Genomic DNA, 9,762 nt, shown 5'->3' on the forward strand with positions numbered 1-9,762 from the left:
GGGTGTTAACAGGCATCATGCTCGGTCAACCTCGAATCACTGCAGGCACAAAGGTTGAAAAAAGAGTTCTGAGCAGCAGCCACAAGCTAATACACTCCACTTGCTATCTTTTTATTTGACAAAAACACGCTGCAGCAGGGATGCGATGTTCCACTTGGTCATATTTTTTCCCCAGTCTCCTGTGTTCTGACACTGTAAAGAAGACTTAGTTAACAAGTTCCTTTATTAAGATCTTTTCTCCTTGTGATAAATCCCATTTAACACCTGACAAGCCAAATTAATTGTATGAATATATCACCACTGCTGTCAGTGGTAAAACAGACAGTACTGAGTTCCTAAGGATTTTAATGCAGAAAGAAAAGAGTAACAACGATTGGGCAATCATAGAATCAAAACAGTTGGAAAATACCTCCATGATCATCCAGACCAACCTTTGAGCAAACAACTAAACCACAGCACTAGGTGTCATATCCAGGGGTTTCTCGAACACCCCCAGGGATGGTGACTCCATCACCTCCCTGGGCAGCCTGTTCCAATGCTTAACAAGCCCTTCAGTGAAGAAATTCCCGCTGATGTGCAACCTGAGCCTCCCCTGGTGCAGACCATTTCCTCTTCCCTCATCACTGGCTGCCTGATCAGGCTGATCCCCAGGCAGCTACAGCCTCCTTTCAGGCTTTTGTAGAGAGCAGTAAGGCCTCCCCTGAGCCTCCTTTTTGCCACGCTGAACACCCACAGCTCCCTGAGCTGCTTCTTGTAGGACTCAGTCTCACTGCTGTTCTATGAACAAGTGTCTGGCTCCAAATATCACAAATATAACAAAGGGAAAGAACAGGTACAACAATTATCAGGGCTTTGTAAACATGTCTGAACATCGCTATGTGCCACATTCATATTTTCTGAAAAATCACTTCGCCCAGGATTTTTCTCCTGGGAAGCTGAGAAGCCTCAGAGAAAAAGGAAAACAATATGTTGTTTGCTTCTCCTGTGTTTTGCTGTTTTGGAACGTGCTTGGAGGTTGTTTACCAACAGGTGATTGTTTCATTGGGTTTCTGCTGTGAATTATTTTGACTCAATGGCCAATCAGTGCCAAGCTGTGTTGGGATGCTGAAGAGAGTCACGAGTTTTCATTATCTTTCTGTCTGTATACTTTCTGTATTCTTTAGTCTAGTTTGGTATAGTATTCTTTAATATAATATAGTATCATAAAATAATAAATTAGCCTTCTGAGAACACGGAGTCAGATTCATCATTCCTTCCAACATCGAGGCACCTGGCAAATACAATAGCTATGCTCCTGAAATAGGGTGAACAGGGTGTGTTACTGCCTAGCATCACCTCAAGAAAATTAATCCATAAATCTTGATAAATATAAAACACCAACTTTCAGGTTGAAAACATCAAAACCTGAAACATTTTACTCTGGAGTATTTTCCATTTCACAGCATGAGGATCTTACAGATGCTGACACATATTTAAAAAGTCACAAATTCCAATTAGAATAACCTGTATTATTAAATATCTATCCACAATTAGAAATTTAAAGTGCTCAACACAGAATAAAATTGCTATTAAATCTCTTACTAAGACCTTGTGACAATTTAATGGAAACTTTATTTAGATGTCATTTTTCACTTACAAAAAAATGAACAGACAAATAATGCTGGAAGAGAGATTAGCACATGGAATAGAGATTGCAGCATCCCATCCTCCACCTCATGAACATGAGTGTCAGAGGCTGAAGCCACGCTCTTAAGAAAATAGAGACAGGCATAAATAATTCAGTGTGCTTTGGAGCCTTCCTTCCCCCCAGCCCAAGAAAACTGAAATAGCTAAGCATCCACAACAAAGCACTCTCAGCTTAGCATGACAGAGTCCAAACTAAAGAAAGGAAGATTTTCATAGTAACTCATTTTAGATTCCTTGGGGTTTTATTCTGTTATTTTTCCAGAATAACACTGTGTACTTCTCTGAAAGCTGTAATTTGGTATAGCAACAATCTTTTATAAAGCTCAAGACTGCTACAATAAAATTACTTCTCAGAAAAATAACTTTATCATCCCACATCAAATAGATGTTGACTTTTAAAGTCAACTTATTTTCTTGTTTGCCAAAATAACCTGAAGACATTCAGCACAAAGTAATTAATAGCTTTACAAAACTACAAATTATGTGAAAACTAGCTCACCAACAACAGCTTTCAGCTGCTGTCTTATTAAGAAAAAAAATTACCAAAAATAAACAATCAGTTTTATGAACTATTATGATTTGAAGCTCTAATAACAAGTTAGTGCTCATGTAACGCCAAAACTTATAACAGTACAACTGAATTTGCTCTTTTTTCTGTCATCTCTGTCAACTGAAAAACAAAACAATAGGTTTATAATGAAAGTGCAGCACTCACCAGGAAGCAGTGGGTGATAAAAAGGATTGGTGTGAGAAAAAAAGGGTGAAAGTAAGGGTCTGTCTTGAAATTTAACTGATGTTTATTGAACTAAACCAATATTTACTCTTCACACCTCTCTTAATTGCTGTTCACTTAGTGCCCTGCAACCTTTTCTCAGGGAAAGCTACAGACGCCGCTAACATCACAAATAAAAAACATTTGGGTTTAATATCAGTTTCCAAATGTTAATTAGTAGTTATTGTTAATCTCAATTAAGATCTATACCAGATGACAAAGTTCTGAAGGAGATACTCCTTCATAAAGCAAGTCCTTTCCAGCAACACACCATTTAAGACATTTTAGGTGATGTACATCTACAAAGAGTTCTGCCCCTAACACACTATGCAGAAGTTGTTTTCTACACAATATAGTCTTGCTCAAAAATTTAATAATATCTAGCCATTATCATGTGTAAAGTAAAAGGTGCTACATGAGAAGTCAGGTGCCACCAATACAGATCCTCTTCAGGAGAAATTGGAGCAGATATTAAGGCTATTAAGCTTCAGTGAGACCAAGCAGTCAGCTCTGACACCAGAAGAGCATTCACCTCATGCTGTGATGAGCAGCATTCAGATGTAAAATTTGCCTTGTATTGATTTGACTCAGAAGCTGGCAAAACTTCAGCTTGATCAGGCCAAACCTTCACCCAGTAGCATAATTGCTGTGTTCATTACTCAGCACAGCCATGCTAGCAAGCAAGGATGGAGCGAGGAACAGCACACCTTGCTTTCATTCACCTCTGTGAGGTTCCACAGATACATCACACAGACTCATCTTTCAAACATTTTTTGTCTTCAAGAGCTTTGTTGGTATAACTGTCAAGCTCTCTGAAGCTCAGACATGATCAAAGTGTTGTACAGGATGAAGTTAAACCTCTCCTAATTCCCAATTTTTCAAGCACACCTGTGATTGTCCTAGATTAGTATTACCATTATTAGTGTCCTAGATTAACAGTACCATTGTTAATGCTGGCAATAATCAACATAATGGTTTCAAGACAGCACAGGCGTCCACAAAAAAAAGTGTGGTAGTGTTAACACTAGGGTTTCATCTCAGACCTCCACTGTAGCTTGGTCAGAACATCAGTTTTATTGATCTTATAGCCTGATCTGCCCTCACTTCTTTGGCTTCTTCGGATTAAAGCTGGTCTTTAACAGGTGCTTTAGGTCACAGAAATACAGGCTGCTAAACTCCTTGCTGCTAAGTTTGGACTACATTCTGGTGATGACAGCATTTTCTTTAATATTTATCTTACAAAAGAGATTTGAGCTGCTTTTAAGGTCCAGAGAGCACATTAAACCTTTTATGAAGACATATATTGTGGTTTTGTGTATTAAAGGATGACTATTCCTCAAATATATTTTGTGCTTTTATAAAACAGAAACCCAGCTGTGCTAATACTGCTGAACTATTTCTGTAACATTTAAAGATTTCAATAAACCTGTTTTCATTGCAACTAGAAAAAGTGAACTAATCTGCAAGAAACATTTACAATAAAAAACAGAGAGCCAACATATGAGCAAGGGTCCTCAGATTTGGATCAAAGCTGTCTCATTAGAAAAGGAAGAATATATGGAATGGGCCATGCATCATTTATTCACAATTCTTCCATATTTTTAATGGAGTGGCAAAAAAAAAAAGGTCTGTTACAATTGTGAAAACTTAGTTCAGGGCTTAGTTGTTGGTTTTCAACCTCTATTTTAACTTTAAATTAAGATGTTTCTTGTGCCTGAGACAAGCTTGGATTTCCACTTACAAATCAAGCCAAGCATCTTATGCACATAGAGACATGTGATCTCTGCACCCTGCAGAAAACCAGAGCTTCCAAAAACAGAAATGAAAAGCAAAATTCATTCAGCTGCAGGCACAGAACAAAGACAGCAAACTGAAAGGCACAATAATAATACTGTTCCCATCTAAGGAAACACTGAAAGGTTATTTTTTTTTTTAATTGACAAGTTGGACAGTTTTAATGCATGACTTATCAGGCAAGAGGAAGGTTGCACGTATTAAGAAATTAGAAAGCAGAGACTGTTCCTGAATATAAAGCACAAAACCATGCCAGATGCCTGTGTCCCTATTTGGACATTTCATTATCAGACCTAAGTCAAATTGTTTGACTCTTTCCGAACTACCAATGGATGATGATGCCAATTTACTGCTTGAAGGTGCCACATCCAACTATGATTGTTTCTGTCCCTCCAAGCTATGCCTGACAAGATATCCAAGAGGAGTTTGATTAGCAGCTGAAATTTAGCAAGCCATGCTCAAGACTTTTTTCTTTTTTTCACATTAATTACATGCTGAAAGTTTCTCAAGAATTTATTTAAAATGGTCAAACTTTGAGTCAGGGATTTGGGATGGCCTTTTTCTCCAGTAAATTTACTTTTATTTTTGAATTATGAGAAGTAGCAATTCCCTACACAGGCATAAAATCAAGTTGCACTTCAAAGCTTTACTAAGCTGTGGGGTCCCTTCAGTCATTTAACTGAACAAATGCATAATAGGCCTGGAAGGAATTGAAAATATTTCTCTTGCTGTATGTGGGAATATTTGGAATATTCCTGCCAACAGCTGCTAGATTGCTTTAGACTGTCTAAAAAAAAAAAATAAAATAAAATAAAAAAAAATCATCAGGTAGTGGCCATCAAATGAGCATTCTAAAATTCTTCAGCACTTTAAGTCCCAACAAATGGTGAGACTTCAGCTGTTATAGAAGTTTACAATCCCTTGACCAACCAGTTCTATTTTAATTCTGTAATACACCCTTGTCCAAAGTATGTCCTTGCTTTCAAAGCAGGCATCTTTCAAAAATAAGACAGGATCTTATTTTTTGTCCCACGTAATCCGAATTACGTTAATGCAAACATCGTTCTATTTAAAAACAAATCAGGGTCAGTCATCCAGAAGACAACAGATTTCAGACTCATTTCCATCACAGGCTGCACATACAGGGAAAATTCATTATTTATACAGACTTTTCACTGAGTGGGTGTCAGTGCTCTTAATTAAGTCTCCCAGCAGCCACAGAAGTCTATCCCTTTTGTGGCTTTTATCCCAGCCCGCAGTTTACCGTCAGATTTGTAACACTCTCCATTTTGCAGAGAAGCACCTGTTTTCTTGCTTCTGTCACTGGGGCGCAGACCCTTGCTGGGGGCTGCTGGCATCTAAAGCACCTTTGGACAACACCCAAGCTCACCAGGAGAAGTTGCCAAGTGCTGCATAGCTCTCGGGTGCGTGAGGACGCAGCTCAGTCGCGTTTTGCGCCCAGCCGGGTCTGGGTCCCTGCGCAGGGGAGGCTGCCCAGCTCCTCACACAGCCGCCTAATGCGCCCTGACTGCTCCTCGGTTCACATCAGCAACATTGTTATGTCAACAAGGGCAAAAAAAAAGCATCAAAGTAGCTGGATGGAAGTCTCCCGGCAGTTTTAAATGTACCCCAAAAAACAGAAAGTGTCGCAACACCGTCCATGAGAGTTTGCAAATGTTAGGATGTAACACGGCACATTGTCAGAAACCAGGCATCTGGGGACTGGAAACAGCAATTCTGTTTCTCAATCTGCTGAATTCACAGCAAAGAGAAAAATACACCATGGGGACAATGTCCATCTTCACAACACTTCATGTCCATAATAAAGAAACTCTTACTAGAAGCTTCGAACATCTAGCAAACTTTCCAACATGCAAGATGCATAAAGCATCCACAGCTGATGACTTCTGAAGGAGAGGGTGGAGAGCCAAATTCAGCACCCTTTACCAAAGATACCAACCTTGGCACAAGTGAATAAATGGAGCTTAAATAATGCCCTACTTTAGAAAAATAAAACAAAGGAAAAAAAAAAAAATAAAAACCAAAACCACAAAAACGCCAAAACAAACAAACAAAATTATTAATGTCTTTCAAAACTGGAAGAGACCTTTAAAAATCTCAAGCTCTAAGCATCAAAAATACTATTCTGGGGAGGACAAAACTGACTGATACCAATAAAGGATTTTCATCCACCACATTTGCCTCAAAACAACACCTGCCTTTTTAGGCTGTTCCTGTAAGCTCTGGGACATAAGCTACTTGCAAAAGTCCAGCATTATAAATGGTTTAATTTAATTTCATTGTTGGTTCACCTCAAAAAGATGAAAGTCCTGTGTTCACAGAGATGTACTCCCTAGAATATGATTGGAGGGTTTTCAAGATTTTGTTTTGCCTGGCTGGAAGATTTAGAGTGCAAATTATGAGCAAAACAGCATGTCTGGAAGTGCCTTAAATCACTAATTTTAAAACAGCTTTTAGAGCAATAGTTGAAACTGTAGTAGCCTATAACCAAATGAGCCAGTCACTCCACTTCTCACAAGTTCATATATTTATCATCTTTTAAACTAGCTAGCATAGACAAATAGTTTGCATCACAAAATTTACCAAGTTTACTACAGCACAGTCTTTTCTTTGGGTTTATTAAAGTTTCATATCTTACAGATATGGATGGCTTCTCTCAGTTCTGTGACACTTTTTCATAGGGACAGATTTACAAGCATGTGAATTCATAGCATCAAGGCCCTAAGCTGTCTTCTGTTTGAGAATCCGATTTAATTCGATTTATTTCCCCTTTAGCTATCAGTACTGGAGAATTTTCTTTTTAAGGCAGATTAATCATAGCCTGTAGCATTATTATAGTAGCACAAATAGAGATGTCAGGTTTTGGCTATACCTACCTGCAGGATGGTATATCTGCTCATCAGTGACCGAGACCAGCACGTACCTACCTGAGCGTAACAGTACGCTTAGAAAGGCACAGGAAGGCTTCTGGGTTTCAAGGTGACCATATGAAAAGGCACCTTCAAGGAAAAGATGGGGGGGAAACAACCCTCGCCGGGTCCTTAAAGAACAGAAGGGAAAACAGCAGCGAACAGAGAGCGCAGCCAGCGAAGACGAGAGGCCGGAGAGCCTTGCTTCAACCGGGAAGGCAAAGGACAGCCGGGGACAGCATCTGCTGATGCCAGCTCCCAGCACCGAGTCCTGCGCGCACGGCGGGGCCGGGGGAGGCGGCGGCGCAGCCACGGCACGGGGGCCCGCAGACCCCGCCCGGCGGCGCGGAGCCTCCCGCCAGCGCGGGGGCAGCTGCGCGGAGCGCCGGGGGACATCGCCCGCCCCGGCCCCGGGAAAGGGCTCTGCGCCATCCTCCCGCCACAGCCCCGCGGCTCCCCTCCCGCCACAGCCCCCACGGCTCCCTCCTTCTTTGCCTCCCTACATCCCTCCTTGCCTCCCTCTCTCCTTGCCTCCCTCCCTGTCCACCGCCGCCGCCCGGCGCTGGCGGGGCGAGCCCCGCCGGGAAGGTCGCTGCCGGCAGACCCCGACACCGAGAAGTGACACACTAGCCCGGCCGCGCCGCCCCGAGAGGAAGGGGACGGGGAGGTGATGGGGAGGTGATGGGGAGGTGATGGGGAGGTGATGGGGAGCTGCCGCCCTGCCCCGCGGCGCTGCCGGCACCGCTGCCGTACCTGAGCGCCGCTCCCGCTCCTCCCGCTCCGCTCGGCCCCGCGGCGCCCCGGCCCCGCCCCCTGCGCGCGCAGCCGCCGCCGCCTCACGCTCCGCGCCCGGGCCCGGCCCGCGCCGTGTGCGGCCGCTCCCGCCGCGGGGACAGCGCGAGCCCGTGCCGCCTGCTTTGGGATGGCCCCGCACCATCCCACTGTGCTCCCTTCCCTCCCGAGCCCTTCGGGGATGCTGCGGAGAGCCATCCGCGCTCGGCATGTTGTCCCTCAGCCCGTCTTGAGGACCAAGAGCGTGTTGAAAGGGAAGGGGCTTTTTTTTATTCAGTTTTAGTCTTATGGCTAACTTTTGTTCCTCTCTCTCACGCTGAGGTAAGTCTAGGAAGTGAAGTGCGTGTTTTATAGTATGGCTACCTCATTAACCAGTCAAACCACTGCGAAAGGAGTTCTCCAAACTTTGCCAAGCTGAGGAGATGACCTCATTAGAAGTATCCTCAAGGAAAGGGTTATTAAGGATTGGAATGGGCTGCCCAGGGAGGTGGTGAAGTCACCATCCCTGGAAGTGTTCAAGAAACATCTGGGTTGACATTTAGCGCCAGGGACGAGTTGGTGAGGAAGTGATCAGTAAAATGTTGGGTTCAATGATCTTGGAGATCTTTTCCAACCTAATTAATTCTGTGATTCTGTGGTTCACTGAGGAATTCCCTGCTGCTCCATGTGAAGTGTCACAGTAGGCACCTGTCCCTGCAGCAGCTGAACCTCCAGGGACCTCTCAGCTCTTTGGATGCAGCAGCAGCAGCACAGGCCCGAAGCAAAGCAGCACCCACTGTCCCTCTGAGGGGGACCCCACTCACAGCACAGCGTCCCTCTGCCGTGGCATGTGGAGCAGATGGCCTGCCCTCTTTGCCAGACTTGCCCAAATGGAGCTGTCCTCTGTGCTGCATCCTCAGCACACAACCTCTGCCTCCATGCAGAGGTAAAAATAGTTTAACTGCTGAGTATAATCATGCAGGTCCTTGCATAAATGGTTAAACTGCTAAATGTGGTCTAACACGTATGGTTACATGGTGCGGGTATAAGGCAGCACCTTGATGTTTCTATCTCTGTATTCAAGGAGAAGAACCTTGCTGTGCATTCCACCAATTCCTGCCTCAAACCAGACATTTAATGTGCAGAAGAGACTGCCAGGTGTGTTTGATGGGAAGACAGGAAGGTTAAAAGGAAGCAGGGGAAAAGGTCAGAGAGGCAAGGATGAGCCAGTAGAGATATTAAAGAACACTACAAACTAGAGTATTTATTTCATCATGAGAGCAGAAAGAAGCAAAGTTAAGTTGGTAAAGCCGTACCACTTAAATATCACACTGCCTGTAAGATCTGGTTTAGTAACCTGGCTAAAGAGAAAACAAAAAGCCAGACAGAATCTGCATATGGGACCTTACATTTAAAGAAAATATAGAAGGAAAAATTCTGAAACTCTGTGCACCAAAAAGAATTTCCTCTCATCACCACAAACAGCACCGCAGGTCTGTTCAGAAATTGTGGATAAGCTTTGGACACTGCTGCTGTCAAACTTAAATGCAGACTAGAAGTTGCAGCTTCATTATAAAACTAGGAGAGAAAATAGTTTGCTGTTCCCAGCCTCAGTGAATGAGAAACACTGTGGCATTGTACCTTTCAGGTGTCAGTAGCCTGAACAGAGACTACTTGGGCTCAATGCTTTTGATTAAGAATCTGGGCTGATCATTAGCAACATGGAAGCCCTTCATACTCTGAGGGTTTCCATTATATATTTTAGGCAAGACCTTTGTTTTCCTCTGATATCAGTTTTGCTACCATCAG

The 9,762-nt window shown here is 43.1% G+C and overlaps 1 protein-coding gene across 1 annotated transcript in view; it reads right to left on the reverse strand.

Moving 5' to 3' along the window:
* The window catches only part of SCRN1 (secernin 1), a 38,085-nt gene extending 30,126 nt beyond the window's left edge, over positions 1 to 7,959 (reverse strand). The window contains exon 1 of the mRNA XM_041411482.1: positions 7,936 to 7,959. The gene's annotated coding sequence lies outside the window, so the exon portion shown is untranslated. The remainder of the gene's footprint in view (positions 1 to 7,935) is intronic.
* Positions 7,960 to 9,762: the final 1,803 nt, after the last annotated feature.

Source organism: Onychostruthus taczanowskii, unplaced genomic scaffold (assembly GCF_017590055.1).
Source record: "Onychostruthus taczanowskii isolate IOZ18803 unplaced genomic scaffold, ASM1759005v1 scaffold36, whole genome shotgun sequence".
Lineage (NCBI taxonomy): Eukaryota > Metazoa > Chordata > Aves > Passeriformes > Passeridae > Onychostruthus > Onychostruthus taczanowskii.